This window comes from Scyliorhinus torazame, chromosome 2 (assembly GCF_047496885.1).
Source record: "Scyliorhinus torazame isolate Kashiwa2021f chromosome 2, sScyTor2.1, whole genome shotgun sequence".
Taxonomy (NCBI): Eukaryota; Metazoa; Chordata; class Chondrichthyes; order Carcharhiniformes; family Scyliorhinidae; genus Scyliorhinus; species Scyliorhinus torazame.
In genome coordinates this window covers 329521498-329539048 of record NC_092708.1, presented here as the reverse complement: position 1 = coordinate 329539048, position 17551 = coordinate 329521498, and the positions used below count along the sequence as shown (strand labels likewise).

At 46.6% G+C, this 17551-nt stretch overlaps 1 protein-coding gene across 1 annotated transcript in view; it reads right to left on the bottom strand.

Annotated features, from left to right (window-relative positions):
* Positions 1-17551, bottom strand: part of cdkl1 (cyclin dependent kinase like 1 (CDC2 related kinase)) — a 92126-nt gene that overhangs the window by 73567 nt on the left and 1008 nt on the right. The window lies entirely within an intron of this gene.

Genomic DNA, 17551 nt, shown 5'->3' with positions numbered 1-17551 from the left:
TAGTCAGACGACCAACCGGTACACGCAGCTCGATGTGTACCCCCTTCCCCGCATATCTGACATGGTCAATCAGATTGCGCAGTATCGAGTCTTCTCCACCGCTGTCTTGAAATCCGCGTACCACCAGCTCCCCATCCACCCAGAGGACCGCCAATACACTGCATTCAAAGCAGATGGCCGCCTCTACCATTTCCTTACGGTTCCCTTCGGCGTCACCAATGGGGTCTCGGTCTTCCAGCGAGAGACGGACCGAATGGTTGACTAGTACGGCTGCGGGCCACATTCCCGTATCTGGATAACGCCACCATCTGCGGCCACGACCAGCAGGACCATGACATGAATCTCCAGAAATTCCTCCACACCACTAAACTCCTTAACCTTACCTATATTAAGGAGAAATGCGTTTTCCGCACAACCCGCCCAGCTGGTTCCCCATCCACCATCACCCCCAGTCTGGTACAGTTTCCTCCCCCCCCCACCCCCCCCAGCGCCAATCACCGCCACCCCCCCCGCCCCAGCGGCTCCCGTCCCCCCACCAGCTCAACTACTGGGTGAAGAAGGAGAGGACAACATGCTCCCGGAGTCGCAGGTACCCACGTCGGCGCCCACACCACAGCCGGGGCTGAGGCGATCGCGGCGGAAGGTCCAAGCCCCCAACAGACTCAACCTGTAACTTCGCTTCACCCCCGCTGGACTCTTTTTTAAACAGGGGGTGACTGTGGTAAACAAATGAACATACATTACATGTATTACGGTACACTGCCAGTGTACTCCAGTCATTACAGTAAATCCCGGCCTGCTGGCTCCACTCAGCAGGCTCTGTATAAAAGTGTATGCTCTCCTGCACTGCCCCCATTCTTGGGTCCAGCTGCCGGAGGCTTTACATCTAGCACAATGAAGCCACAATAGTTCACCATTCGTCTCGTGGTCATTGATGGTACATCACACACCTCCCTTTTTTGTTTTTAAAGTGCACTCCCGCCTCCTGAAATCTCTTCAAAACTTGTCCAAATAGGCCACATGTTCCTATTCAGTGAATCCCGCCATTAAAACATTGCGCAAATAGACAACAGCCCTGGGCAAACCCTCCAGGGTTCACTGGATGATGGCACAAGCTGATGAATCCCCAAAAGTAGATGTGCATATTGGTATAACCCCTCGAGTATTTATGGTGACATATCCTCTTGATGCATGGTCCAGTTCTAACTGTTGGTAAGCGTGGCTCATATCTAACTTGATATAGGTCAAAGCCCCAACTTAGCATATAGATCCTCTATTTGGGGTTGGAGTATCAATCCATTTGCAGTCTGATTTACTGACATCTAGGCTCCTCTACAACGCTCCTAAAGCAAGTGTCCGAACTAACACCACCAGCTCGGAATACTTCCAGCTACAGGGAGGAAGAGAGGGCTGCCCCCTGTCCCCACTCTTGTTCGCGCTAGCGATCGAACTCCTGGCAATAGCCCTGCGGGACGCGAAAAGCTGGAAGGGAATCAGGAGAGGAGACAGAGAGCACAGGGTTTCACTCTATGCAGATGACCTGCTCCTCTACGTCTCAAAGCCACAGGAGGGACTGACGGCAATACTGCAAATACTGAAAGAGTTTGGAACCTTCTCGGGCTACAAACGTAACCTGGGCAAAAGCGAGGCATTCCCAGTGAACCCAAACGGGGGAGGGACAGAGCTGGATGGGACTCCCATTTAAAACAGCCCAGAACAGATTCCGCTACCTGGGGATCCAGATAGCCAGAGACTGGACACAGATCCACAAGTGGAACCTGACCAGCCTGGAGAAAATAAGAAAGACCTTCAAAAGGTGGCGCTCACTTCCACTCTCCCTGGCGGGGAGCGTGCAGACGATCAAGATGAACGTACTGCCAAGGTTCCTCTTCCTGTTTAGATCCATTCCGATCTTCATCCCCAAGGCCTTTTTCCAAAACGTAGACAGTCTAATCATTGCGTTTCTGTGTGTGTGTGTGGGTGGGGGTGGGGGTGGGGGGGGGGGTAAGGTAAGAACCTGAGAATTCCTAATCTGACACTGCAAAGAAGGAAAATCAAAGGAGGCTTGGCCTTACCAAACCTACAGTACTACCACTGGGCAGCAACGGCAGAAAGAGTGAAAGGATGGGTACAAGAACCCGACACAGATTGGGTACAAATGGAGGAAGCATCCTGTAAAGGAACGACCCTCCGGGCCCTGGTTACAGCAGCACTCCCATCCTCCTCGACAAGATACACAACAAGCCCAGTGGTAGCAACCATGCTGAGAATGTGGACCCAGTTGAGGCAACACTCGGGCTAACTAAAATGTCCCCCGTCTGCGGCAATCATAGATTCCCCCCCAGCCATGATAGATACCACCTTCAAAAGATGGAGGCGGGGACGGGGGCACACTGACGGTCGGGGGGAGCAAACTGCTCCCCCCGCAGACTGGCAACACTGGACGAACTGACGAGGAAGTGGAAACTAGCGAAAGGACAGGAAATGAGACACCTGCAAACAAAACACTTCCTCCACAAAGAGACGGTAGGGTACCCCGGGGCCCCAGAAAACACACTACTAGAGGATCTGATAGGCACAAGCAAGGAGAAGGGGGGGGGGGGGGGGGGGGGGCTATGTGGAAAAATATACGAACAACTACTGGACAGAGCTCGAACACCACTGGACTAGACCAGACAAAAATGGGAGGACAAGCTGTGGACAGAGGTAGGGTGAAGACTCTGGAGCGAAGCACTGAGCAGGACAAACTCCACCTCCTCCTGCGCAAGGCTAAGCCTAATGCAGCTCAAAGTGGTGCACAGAGAGCACCTGAATGAGCAGGTTATTCCCGGAGGTGGAGGATAAATGTGAGCGGTGCCAGAAGGGCCCGGCCAACCACACCCACATGTTTTGGGCTTGCCCCAAGCTTGCTGGGTTCTGGACAGCCTTCTCCGGGGCAATGTCCAAGGTTGTGGGGTGAGGGTGAAGCCATGCCTGATAGTGGCAATCTTCGGGGTATCGGAGCAACCAGAGATACACATGGGGAAGGGGGCTAATGCCCTTGCTTTCACTTCCCTAATCTTGCACTGGAGAATCCTGCTCGGCTGGCGATCGGCAGCACCACCCACAGCTGCAGACTGGCTCGCTGACCTCTCGGAATTTCTCCACCTGGAGAAGATTAAGTACGTCACCCGAGGGTCAGAGGAAGACTTCCTGGATACTTGGAGGCAATTTGTCAGCCTGTTCCAAAACCTATTTGAGGCCTCAAGCTAAGGGGGGGGGGGGGGGGGGGGGGGGGGGGGGGGCGCAGGGGAAAGAAACGGAAGGAAGGTGGGGGCACCACAAGAGAGGGGGAGGGGGCAGCGCTACTCCCCCTTTCCCGGAAAATAAAAGAAATACACAGCTGAAGCTGAGGGGGGGGGGGGGGGAACTATAGACCGATCCAGAGGGCAGCAAATTGTACATAGGGTCAGTTAAACAAAGGGCAAAATAAACTTCTCTGTACAATAAAGTAAGCTGGCGTGGTCAAGAAAAATGTTATTTATAAAATATACACACACACACAACTGTTTATAAATGTGAGAAACACCAATAAAACGTTTTTAAAAATTTTTTTAAATGATTTACCGACAGCTTGTAATCTCCACAGATATGGATAGTCATGTCTGGTTTGACTACCGGCACAATGGGTGCTACCCATTCTACAAACTGTAGGGGCCTAATAACGCCCAAGTCACCCAGTCTTTAGTTCTGCCTCTACTGTAAATGAGTCCGGATGAATCACGCAACACTTGGGTCTGTTCCACTAATCAAATGGTTTATTGATTTAATAGCGGTAAGGAGCAAGTTGCTGGACTCACCATGCGCTTCTCCACCAAACAAAGAAAATCATTTATTCAGCCCATCCCGGCTCGACACATTTCAATCGTAACGATTAAAGATTACATACATTACTTAGTAACTAGGCATGATGGGGTTGTGTGATCAATGCATGCATTGTTTGGGCCCTCCTCATGATGTTTTCCAGACCCCTTATCAACTGTCCTTGGGTCTTCACAATGCCCAACCAGGCTCAGGATCCCCTTATCCTAACTTGTCCCTAGCCAGTAACTCAATTAGCAGTTATTCAATGCAGCTGCATATGCTACTGATAAGAGCGGCCCTGCTGAACAAGCTTATTGTCCGTGTCTCCAGGCATGATACCTCACAGCAACACTCAATTTAACTCATGTAAACTAAATTTAAAAATATAGAATGTGTAGTATATATCACTTTGAACAATACTTACATCAATTTAGCAACCCAAAGCAACTTTAATTCGCTGAGATCGGATTTATCAATATTTACTACAGTTCATTTAATGAACAAACACTCTCAAAGTTATTCAATTTGGGAATCACTCAATTTCCACTACTGTCACTCCTTTGTACAGTTTGAACAAGAAACTTGACTGGAGAGCACTTCAACATACCAAAGCAACAGTCTAAGTAAAACACAGTGTGGTAGTCACCACTGTTGTATTATATTGTATACATGGATATTACGGAAGGCCCCTGCACTACAGGTATGGGGGTAGATCCCTGCCTGCTGGCTCTGCCCAGGAGGCGGAGTATAAATGTGTGTGCTCTCCGAACAGCAGCCATTTCGTAAGCTGCTGTAGGAGGCCACACATCTCTGTGTAATAAAGCCTCGATTACATTCTACTCTCGTCTCGTCGTAATTGATAGTGCATCAATTTATTACACAGAGATTTTTCAGAGATGGACCTCCGCATCAAGTGGGATCGCCTGCAGCTGCATCCTCAAGCAGACAACGCCAAAAAGGACTTCCAACATTGTATGCTTCAAAGTAAGCTACCCATCGGGTCTACGACAGACCCAATCTCAGAAGCACAGAAGCTCCAGATTCTGTACACGCAGCTGAGCTCCAACATTTTCCCCCTCGTCCAGGCCGCGCCTACCTACGCAGAGGCCATGGCGCTACTGAAGGAGAATTACGCTCAGCAGGTCAACAAGATCTACGCCAGGCACCTATCGATGCGGCATCAACTTCCCGGTGAGTCTGTATAAGATTTCTGGGGTGCCCTGATGAGAGACTGTGACTGCCAGGCCATTTCGGCCGCTGATCATTCTACCTGCTAATGAGAGACACGTTTGTTACGGGCATAGGGTCTGACTATATCCGCCAGCGCCTCTTGGAAGGGGCCACGCTTGACCTCGCGGCAGCCAAGAAACTAGCGCTCTCGCTCACGGTCGCCTCATGCAACCTACAGGCTTATGCCCCCCCCCCCCCCGTGCATCGTGGACCCAGCCAGCGGCCACCCCATCGTGGACCCCATCAGCGACCACCCTCAGCCAACCCCACGCCTGCGCCACAGCCAACCAACTCCGGGGGACCCAAGTGCTACTTCTGCGGACAGACAAAACACCCCCAGCAGCGCTGCCCGGCGCGGAGCGCACTCTGCAAGACCTGTGGCAAGAAGGGACATTTTGCTGCAGTGTGCCAGGCCCGCTCAATCGCCACTATTGTCCCAGCAACCCCCACGCGTGGCCAGTGGGCACCGCCATCTTCCTCTCCTCAGACCACGTGCGGCCAGTGGGCGCCGCCATCTTGCTCCACTCACAACACGTGCGGCCCGTGGGTGCCGCCATCTTGCTTGCCTCAGAACCAATGGGCACCGCCATCTTGCCTGCCCCAGGACACGTGCGGCCCGTGGGCGCTGCCATCTTACCCGCCTCATGGCCCCTGCCCGTCGGGCACCTCATCAGGCCGCTTATCGCCTGCAACCGCCGACAACCAGCCGCGTCTCGCCTCGGTCACAATCGACCAGTCTCGACTGCACAACCTCGCGACCGCTTCGACAAAGCTGTAGGTTGATGGGCACGAGATATCCTGCCTTTTGGACTCCGGGAGCACTGAGAACTTCATCCACCCCGATACGGTAAGGTGCTGCTCCCTCGCGGTACACCCCGCTAACCAAAGACTCTCCCAGGCCTCCGGATCCCACTCCGTGGCGATCCGGGGGTACTGCATCGCCACCCTCACCATCCAGGGCGTAGAGTTCAGCGGCTTCCGGCTCTGCGTCCTCCCCAACCTCTGCGCTGCCTTGCTACTCGGCCTGGACTTCCAGTGCAACCTCCAAAGCCTAACCCTGAAATTTGGCGGGCCCCTACCACCCCTTACTATTTGCGGCCTCGCGACCCTTAAGGTCGACCCGCCTTCCCCGTTTGCAAACTTCACCCCGGATTGCAAACCCGTCGCTACCAGGAGCAGACGGTACAGCGCCCAGGACAGGACCTTCATCAGGTCTGAGGTCCAGCGGCTGCTGCGGGAAGGTATCATTGAGGCCAGCAATAGCCCCTGGAGAGCCCAAGTGGTAGTGGTGAAAACCGGGGAGAAAAACAGGATGGTCGTTGACTACAGTCAGACCATCAATCGGTACACGCAGCTCGACGCGTGCCCCCTCCCACGCATATCTGATATGGTCAATCAGATTGCACAGTACCGGGTCTTCGACAGTGGACCTGAAATCTGCCTACCACCAATTCCCCATCCGTAAGGCGGACCACCCATACATGCATTTGAAGCAGACGGACGCCTTTACCATTTCCTTAGGGTTCCCTTCGGCGTCACAAACCGGGTCTCGGTCTTCCAACGGGAGATGGGACAAATGGTTGACCGGTACGGGCTGCGGGCCACTTTCCCGTACCTGGACAACGTCACCATCTGCGGCCACGACGCTAACCTTTCCAAATTTCTCCACACCGCCACACTCCTCAACCTAACTTACAACAAGGAGAAGTGTGTGTTCAGCACGAACCGATTAGCCATCCTCGGCTATGTGGTTCAGAACGGAGTTCTAGGGCCCGACCCCGATCGCATGCGCCCCCTCATGGAACTCCCCCTCCCCCAAGGCCCTCAAACGATGCCTGGGGTTCTATTTGTATTACGCCCAGTGGGTCCCAAACTATGCGGACAAGGCCCGCCCACTCATCTACTCCACCGCTTTCCCACTGACGGCCGAGGCTCACCAGACCTTCAACTCACACAGTTTCCTCCCACAGTCCAAAGATGTGCAGGTTAGGTGGATTGGCTATGATAAATTGCCCTTCGTGTCCAAAAAGGTGGGGTGGGGTTATTGGGTTACGGGGATAGGGTGGAGGTGTTGACCTTGGGTAGGGTGCTCTTTCCAAGAGCCGGTGCAGGCTCGATGGGCTGAATGGCCTCCTTCTGCACTGTATATTCTATATATATTTAACTGTATCAAGGTCGACATCGCCAAGGCCGCGATGCAAGCAGGTCGACGAGACGCTCCCCTTCCAAGTTGAGAGCCGATGCATCAGACGTCGCTCTGGCCGCCACCCTCAACCAGGCAGACAGGCCCGTGGCATTCTTTTCCACACCCTCCATGCCTCTGAAATTCGGCACTCCTCCGTTGAAATGGAGACCCCAAGCGATCGTTGAAGCTGTGTGGCATTGGAGGCATTACCTGGCCGGCAGGAGATTCACTCTCCTCACTGACCAACGGTCGGTTGCCTTCATGTTTAACAACACACAGCGGGTCAAGATCAAAAACGATAAAATCTGGAGGTGGAGGATCGAGCTCTCCACCTACATTTACGAGATTTTGTATCGCCCCGGTAAGCTCAACGAGCCCCCGATGCCACAGTCCCGAGGTACATATGCCAGCGCACAAGTCGACCGACTCCGGACCCTGCACGACAATCTTGGTCACCCGGGAGTCACCCACTTTTACCACCTCATTAAGGCCCGCAATCTACCCCAACTCCATCGAGGAAGTCAGGGCTATCACCAGAGACTGCCAGGTCTGCGCGGAGTGTAAACCGCACTTCTACCGGCCAGACCAGGGGCTGTTTAGCACAGGGCTAAATCGCTGGCTTTGAAAGCAGACCAAGGCAGGCCAGCAGCACGGTTCAATTCCCGTAACAGCCTCCCCGAACAGGCGCCGGAATGTGGCGACTAGGGGCTTTTCACAGTAACTTCATTTGAAGCCTACTTGTGACAATAAGCGATTTACATTTACATTACCATGCGCACCTGGTGAAGGTCTCCCGCCTCTTTGAACGCCTCAGCGTGGACTTCAAAGGGGCCCCTCCCCTCCACCGACCGCAACACAGTACTTTCTTAATGTGGTCGACAAGTAATCCCGATTCCCCTTCACCGTCCCATGCCCCGAAATGACGTCTGCCACCGTCATCAAAGCCCTCAACACCATCTTCACTCTGTTCGGTTTCCCCGCCTACGTCCACAGCGACCGGGAATCCTCATTTATGAGCGAGGAGCTGCGTCAGTACCTGCTCAACAGGGTCATTGCCTCGAGCAGGGCAACCAGCTACAACCCCCGGGGAAACGGGCAGGTGGAGCGGGGAGAATGGGACGGTCTGGAGGGCCGTCCAGCTGGCCCTACGGTCCAGAAATCTCGCAGCCTCCCCCTGGCAGGAGGTCCTCCACGACACACTTCACTCCATTCGGTCGCTCCTGTGCACCGCGACCAACGAAACCCCCCATGAACGTCTTTTTGCCTTCCCCAGGAAGTCCACCTCCGGGGTTTTGCTCCCAACGAGGCTGACAGCTCCAGGACCCGCTCTCCTCCGCAAGCACGTGCGGCTCCACAAGGCGGACCCGTTGGTTGAGAGGATACAGCTACTCCATGCGAACCCGCAGTATGCCTACGTAGCGTACCCCGACGGCCGCCGAGACACAGTCTCCCTCAGGGATCTGGCACCAGCTGCATGCACCCCCCCCCCCCCCCCCCCCCCCCCCCGCTCCAGGACAATCTTTCCTTCCCTTGCTCCCACCCGGGGATGAAGAGGATTTTGACACTCCCGGAGTCACCGAAGACCAAGCCGATGCCTGAGTCGCCACCAGCACAAGTGGCGCTCTCAAACGACAGATCAAGGCGCCCAATCGTCTAAATTTGTAACCTTCTCTGTAATTTTAAAACCAATTTGTATGTGTATAGCTTTCCACCCCCCCCCCCCCCCCCCACCCCCCGCTGGACTCATTTTTAACAGGGGGTGAATGTGGTAGTCACCACTGTTGTATTATATTGTATATATGGGTATTGCGGTAAGGCCCCTGTACGACAGGTACGGGGGTAGATCCCTGCCTGCTGGCTCCGCCCAGGAGGCGGAGTATAAATGTGTGTGCTCTCCGAACAGCAGCCATTTCGTAAGCTGCTGTAGGAGGCCACACATCTCTGTGTAATAAAGCCTCGATTACATTCTATTCTCGTCTCATCATAATCGATAGCGCATCACACAATAACTTGAAGTGTTTATATGGACAAATTTTCAACCTCAACAGTTTGACTTCTGGTAGGAAAAAATATTACCTACATATAGAATACAAGTATTTCCCTTCTCGTGTCCCTTTGTAAATATCAGTTCTTATATTTCTAATGAGATTTCCTGGTTGCCCACTTGCTGAAAGACAAACATCAGATTTGAATCTGAACCGGCTGTGAACAAGCTAAATACTAGTTATTTGATATAGATAAGTTGTTCTCTAGTAAATGTGATACTACTTATTCATTGAACTATTGGGTGACTGATTATTTTTCCAAACTTATGGAACCACACAGGTCCTTTCACAAGATGAAAAACGGAAAGGAGTGCTGTTTCGCAAAGCCTAAAGGCATCACATTACAATGAAAAGCACTTTGGCAGGCAAAGTGGTACTGATTAAAAACAGCTATTTGATTTTAAATCTACAATGAAAACAAAGAACACTGTCGGAACATCGTGCTAGATTTCTCCACCCAAAATAAAAGCGCTCAAATTTTTCTGTACTTAATTTACTTACAATCTATTTTGTGTACACTGTAATCTCTCAATCCGGAATGCTTACGACAAATCTCTCAAACCAGAATGCTTGAGACCAAGTCATTTCAGGACTCTGGAATTTTCCACATTATAGAATTATGTTAGAATGCCTAACCCCAAGTGCGAGAACCGGGGAGAAAAACACATTTGCCTGAACCATAAAGCAATAATAAAGACCATTTTACTTATTCAAATAGTGACATAGCTTCCCTGCTTCTACTCCCAAAGTACGGGACTAAAAAACGATGAAGTCAAATACTTGGATCTGGACACAGATGTTTCCGAACAATAGGTTTCCAGATTAGAGAGGTTACAGTATATTATGAATTCCTGGAACTATTTTTTTAATAAAGCAACGATCAAGTTCCAGTGGTAAATGCACCATGAAACATGGCGAATCATAATATTCCAGGATAATTTATAAATAATAGTTGTATTTTGATGTACTTACCTTTGCCCTGATATACCTTTATTTGACTCCCTTTCACATTCCATAATTGGACAACTAATATTTCATTACTCTGGAGTCAAGAAGAGTTGAACAAAACATTGAGTACAAAGTTAATACTTTTGAGTATTACCATAAAATTGCAATAAAGAAATGGGTTTGCATTTCTCTAAAAACAAAGGCTTAAATGTTAAAACATACTATTCTGTAGTATGTTAACCAACAATAACTCAAATTAACTTCACATTAAAGTTCGACATTGTAGTAAAACACCCCAAAGAAATACTGGTACTGTACCCAGGATTAATTCTTCTTAAATTAATATGACAATAAATATCAGAATAAAGCACATTTTCTATTTTTAGATGTAATGTGTTCAGCTGGTTGCAGTGCAGTTCTTCATATATTGCGAAAGTTATTTCTTGGCAATTATAAGAACTTGGATTCAATTTTGAAACCAAAGGTGCGTTGATGGCAGAACAAAGTCCTGAAATGCCCCAATCAAAGCAGCAAGGGCCAACATTTAAATTTTGCTAGTTCTAACTGATTAACTATATTAAAAATTCAGTTTAAAACAGAACTTTGTGCCTCGGATTGGACCTACAGGTGCAAAATCTACAATTCTCTACAGGGCAATATTTGGGATTATTAGGGAATGTTGAAACATGTAGTGCTTTCCCATAGGGGAAGCTCAAATTGCTTTGTCCCAACTCCAGCTAACCCTTCAGCTCATTCACTAATAGTGAATGACTTAGTGGCACTGAGAAAATGGCGATCCTGTTGAAACATAAAAGATTTGAAAGGGGCTTGAGAAGGTTGAGAGGATGTTGCTCTTTGGCCAGGAGGAGGAGGAGGAGAGAGAGGGGGGGGGCACAGCTTAAAAATACGGGGTCTGTCATTTAAAATGGAAACGAGGAGGAATTTAGTTCGGTTATTTAATCTTTAGAATTCTCTTCAGCAAACAGCAATGGAGGCTAAGTCAAAGGATAGACAAAGTTAGACACATTTTGATCTACAAGGGAGTCAAAGGTTTGCGGGGTGGGCTGGAAGGTGAAGTTAAAGCCACAATCCAATCAACCAAGATCTTATTGAATGGCAGAGCAGCCTCAATGGGCTGGCCAGCACCTACTCCTATTTCTTACAAAAACATGATCTTAAAATGTCAGGGACAAAGTCGTCACATGTTATTTTATCTTTAAAGTAGTCCACAGAATAAAATAAACTTGGTGTCAGTGTGGTACACAAAAGGAGGGAACTTGGATGGGATAAAATAAAAAAAATTACAATAGATCAGCTAAGACGCTTGCTATAGGTGTAAACGAGGAATGATCAGAAGGTTGTTACGCCTCGTCTCATTTATTTAGAAAATAAAAATCACTGTCTCCAAATACTTTGTACATACCAGCAGGACTTGACCATGATGTGACGCGCTTTTCAAAATGCATAATTTAATACTAATAATCTTCATTGTCACAAGTAGGCTTACATTAACACTGCAATTAAGGTACTGTGAAAAGCCCCTAGTCGCCACATTCCAGCACCTGTTCAGGTACACTGAGGGAGAATTAAGAATGTCCAATTCACCTAACAGCACATCTTTCGGGACATGTGGGAGGAAACTGGAGCACCCGGAGGAAACCCACGCAGACACGGGGAGGACGTGCAGACTCCACACAGACTGTGACCTAAGTCGGGAATCGAACCTGGGACCCTGGAGCTGTGAAGTAACAGTGCTACCCTGAATGTATGTTATGTACAGTGTGTTATATGTACAGTGAACAAATGATCACTGAATAAGATATATGTGTGTAATGTGGCCTTGTAATTTTACCAATGGCCTACTTTCTGAATACAGTAACAGTGTGCACGATCCACAAATACCACCTGACGTGAAAAGTGGTGCCTTGGCAATATATAGTTTGTGCCAGATATACATCAATAGTTCAGAGTGGTTTGACACTCCCACAAACTTTTCATATGTTCTCAAACACACCATAAAAAAAACTGATTCATTATAAGTTGGCATATTTATTGCAAATGCCAACCCATTCGTAGCAACAACAGCATTAAGAAAACAGGTCATTGCTAGGTTCCAATGTGCTGCTTATGTAGAGGTAGTTCTGGATTGGTGTTCCTGTTTACTTTAGATAATGAAACTAAGAAATATATCATACCATTTATCATATGTCAAGAACGTTAAACAAATACATCTCCTGATCAACAAAATGAATTATGTTTACATTCACAATATCCACACAGATGCAATATTTAATACAACTGGCAGCTACTGGCAAACTTGTACCAATTACACTACTTGGAGGCATGTTGTTTGGTTGCTAGTCAACAGCCCTACAGATATGAAAAATTAACATTAAAACAAATATTGCAATAGAACTGGAACACGGGGATTGATGTTGTGCTAAAACCTTGGCTAATAAAATTAAATTTGCTGCCCGATTTTTCCATCACTAGAAAATGTTACATGTATTGTGTTCTATGAAGTCCTTCTGAAAATTAGGGTTCCTGTCCATGATTTAATCACTGTTAAAACTATATCTAATTGTAATGATAAAAATATTAATAATAAGCAGCCCATGAGAGAATGTGGAAAAGAGGGATGTTCCTGGGTATCTGCAAACATTTGGCAATGGGGAATACGACAAGAATTATTCACAAATGCAAGGACATTCATATCTTTAATACAGCAAAAATATTAAGATCATCATTAACACGGGTCAGTGGGAAAAATGCTGATAGTATCACATTATGAAATAACAAGTGCCAATGCCAACAGAATGTTCAGTTATACAAGTAAATCCATAATTTATTGGTCAGGAGACGCAAGACTGACATTCTAGAAAGCATTGGCAAAGACACACCGCATACTGTGTCCAATTGTGGTGTCCACTTATGAAAAGACATAGCCATTGGAAAATGTTCAAAGTGGAGTAACACAAGACTTAATGCCAGGACTTAAAACAATATAGGAAAGGCCACGCTGGACCTGCCACAGAAAATAAAACTCAAAGGCTAAGGATAAGGGAAGAGTCTAGGAAGAACGTTGGACGTTTCTGTATCCTAATAGGAACAAACTCTCGAGTTCCAACTTTTATTAACTAAAAAGATAATTGCTCCAGATGAACAGACAGTGCACACAAGTCTACATTTACATTCCATTGCAATGAGAAGAACTCCAAGTATTAAAATCACTAAGGGAATCTGCAAGGTGGATTTTGAAAACTATGGCGATCTGGGAGACATAAGAAAGCCACAAGCAAAACAGCTTCCAGGGTGACTATGCTGCACTCAGGTTTTTGTAAAAATAATTTTCATCATGTGTGTATTTATTACCCATCCATAATTGCCCTGTGAAGGTAATGCTGCACTGCCAACTTCAGTTGAGCTATTTGATACAACCTTCTCGTGCCATCACTTTGATCTTTGAGTGCAAACAAAATGAGTGGTCTGAATTTTCCTCCCATAAAACCAGAAGCAGGCTTCAGTTAAGGACATTTTTACAATTCTGCCCTTCTCATACCTTGACTTCATCGCCTTATCCTGACCTTTCTCAAATTCAAATCCTCATTCAATTATTTGCATAGTTATTGACCTATTAAACTTACCCTGGTCAATTTCTTGCAATAAAAAGTGGTGTTCTATGACTTTCAATAAAGAAAGTTTATTAAAGGTAGGACAGTACGGTGGCACAGTGGTTAGCCCTGCTGCCTCATGGCGCCAAGGTCCCAGGATCGATCGCGGCTCTGGATCGCTATCCATGTGGAGTTTGCACATTCTCCCCGTGTTTGCATGGGTTTCGCCCCCACAACCCAAAAGATGTGCAGAGGTGGTGGATTGGCCACGCTAAATTGTCCCTTAATTGGAAAAAATAATGAATTGGGTACTCTAAATTTATTTTTAAAAAAGAATGTTTCGAAGGAATAACAACAGTGAACCAACAGACCTGCTGCAGAGCAGCAAGTTTCTCCATTTGGTACCTTTTTTTAAAAAAACATTCATAGGATGTGGGCTTTGCTGGCCAAGCCAGCATTTATAGCCTGTCGTTAATTGCTCTTCTCAATTTAAATAATGGCTATAGATGGACACTGGCATTTGAGCTACTGCCCATGCAAAGATAACATAGATTGTTTTTTTTCAATGGGCATTCTTGTACATCACCAATAAGTTGCTTAAAAGGATGCCACCAATAAACGGTTTAACTACCTCCCCTTTTAATGGTGTGTTTTCACCTAAAATGGGAAAATAAAATGATTTTGTGGCATGATATAATTAGAACAAAAACCCCCAGAAAAGTTAATGAGAAAATATTTCAATCTACTTGACACTTCCTTACGCCATGCATTGGGTTCAATCATATTTGTTTACCATCCCAAAAAACTAATCCGTTCAGATTTTTTTTCATTTCTATAGGTAATCTGGCCAACTTGATTCCCACAACATTGCAATTCAATCCTGGTGTATTGATCTCTACATGCAACAACTTGCAGCAGTGCTATGATACGTTTGATCATCCCCAGATGATCAAATGTCAACCATCCAGTTTTTGTGAATGAATCAATTGACAGAATATCACCTATTCTTGCTAAGGTCTATTCTACATCCACGCCACATATGAAAAACCTTCTAATCTCTAGTCTCACTCTGTACAAATAGCACAGCACATAATCAGTACCTCTCGGTGGTTCGTCCTTCCTCCTTTAATCTTTTCTCAATTAAAAACTAAATTCAGCTCTGTGTGTCTTGCTCTTGCTCCATAACTTACACCTGAGAATCATCTCTTGGAGCCTTACTCTGAATTCTATCTAGCTTTAATGATCTTGAACAACATCACAGCACATACTCTCTTTAGGTAGCAACGTAGGTAACCTTAGAAACACAGTTATTCTCGCCAACTACTTGAATTGTTGGCCCTAGGGAATTAATTTTTTATTGATATACCTGGCTCAATCGCATTGGGGCGATCATGAATAGCACAAATTGTTCAGAAAATTGTTTCTGTAAAATATGTAATGCTAGTATTTTCCATTTTAAATTAAACTTAAAAATAATACCTTACTAGATATTTGTATTCCTTGGGAGTCTACTATAATTCCACATTTCGGCCTTAATAAATGATAATGCAATGTAATCACCAAAAACAATTAAGGTGGGGGGGGGGGTGGAAAGAGACAAATAATATTTCTTCAACTTGAAACACTCAAACCAGATGCTTTTGATCAGAATCAACAGTATTTTTCCATTAAATATCATTCCATGATTATCAAGGACATGGAACTGTGGATTGATACTGTCAACCATGAAAGGGTTTTTATTTTATGCAAGCAAGCTAATCGCCATATTTAGGAGTTTACAAACAAAGTAACAGGTATAGAAAAATCCACACTGGCATTGTATTTATTTACCTCATATGGAGCTCTCTCTCCCTGGAGGGACAAAACCACATTTATCCAAGTCCAATAAGTTTGACTCAGATAGAACCAAAGTTTAGGGATCCATAATTCCACAGTTTAATCAGGCAAAATTGTGCAGCCTATTAGCACAGAACACGTCTACATTTCCCACTTGCCCAGCCTCACATTAGGATAATAGCTTGCAGGGCTATCTGAAGCCAAGTGGGAAGAATCCCTGCTCTCAATGGCTACCCTAATTGTCAAACCTGCCTGCCTCACTCAGATACTGGATTACTACATCTGCCACAGGTGGTTAACATGACTATAAAGCTAGTTTGCCAGGTATGCGATCATGTAATCACTTTAAGCCCAAGGAGACCAAGTTTAAGCTCCTTGCGTATAATGAAGTCAGTTACATACTGGTCATTTAAAGACCTGACAGACACAGGTTTGGGGCAAGTTAGGTGGACAGCTGATCCCCATAAATGTCACCATGTAAGAAAGCATGACCACCATCTCGAACATGACATATCCTCTGTTTGGTGGTTCCACCATTCGGCAGGACAATTTCAGCAGCTTCTCTTTATCTTTCTATAACTCAATCATGGTAGGCTTCAATCCCTGGATAAATGTGCATGGCCTCATACATGGCCTACGTGTAATCTTTTCCAGTACCCATAAGCCTGATTCTCTGCTTCCTCAATAAACTACACAATGTCCATCGACCCTCAGTATGATGGAAGGACATGAGAAGATTGGCTTGTGACTCACTCATTTTGAAGTTCCAGTTTTCCAAGTCCAGTGCTGCAAACTATGTTTAATCAACAACTGTTTAATCCAGGTGACTGGAGGCGTTTCACAAAAAGGTGCACTTTAAATGAAGTGCTTTTCTCGACAGGGCTATGTTAATAGCTCAGATATCTTTATTCCACCACAAATCCACCTCCACAACTTAGTCCTGAATCTCACAAATAAATGGCCTTTCTCTGTGAATAGCAGTTCTAAAACATGAAGGACAACTACCTGGATACACCAAAAATTGGCAAAATAAACAAGGACAGAAAAGGTTGGGACAATCTCAGCAGCTCTCACATCTGTGGAGAGAGAATGGAGCCAACATGGAGTCTGGATCACTGTGTCAAAAAATAGGTGTCAGTGGTCACACTCTCACCTCAGTCATGTCATGGGTTCAAGTCCTGTTCTAAGGATTTCAACACGTAACAGATAAAACACTGCAGTAGTGAGGGAATGTCTCACTTGCCCCCAATTCAGATGGCCCCATTTGTCATCTCAGGTGAATGTAAAAGATATGTTGCCATTATTCAGATAAGAGCAGGGGGGTTCTTTTAACCAATATTTATTTCTCAGCCAACATCTAAAAACAGATGGTCCAGTCATTTCTCTCAGAGCTGTTTGTGGGGACTTGCTGCGCTCAAATTGACCCGCGACATTCCCCACAAATACAACAATGGCTGGAGCGTTTAGTGGGTGAAGCACTTGGGAACATCTTCAAAGACGAAACACTTTGCTGTCAAAGGCAGATAAGCAATTAAAGGCTTCGAACTAAAAAAAAAAAAATTACAAGAGCAAGCAGACGCTTTTGCCCACGTTATTTAGGCACAGATGATACAATATCTGCAGAGATGTCATGCAGCAGTTTGATTTGTTTGAAGCTGATAAAGTGAAATGAAACATCAGGCAGTGAGATCAGCAAAATGTACTTCATTTCAAAGCACCATAGGTGATATTCTGCTGATTTGGAAGTCATTGAGAGATGCATTTGGTTCAGAGGTGACCTGGCTCCTGTCTATTATTGGTGCGCTGACTATCATTAACGGAGACGGGCAGCAATACGATTCCAAAGGGAGCTC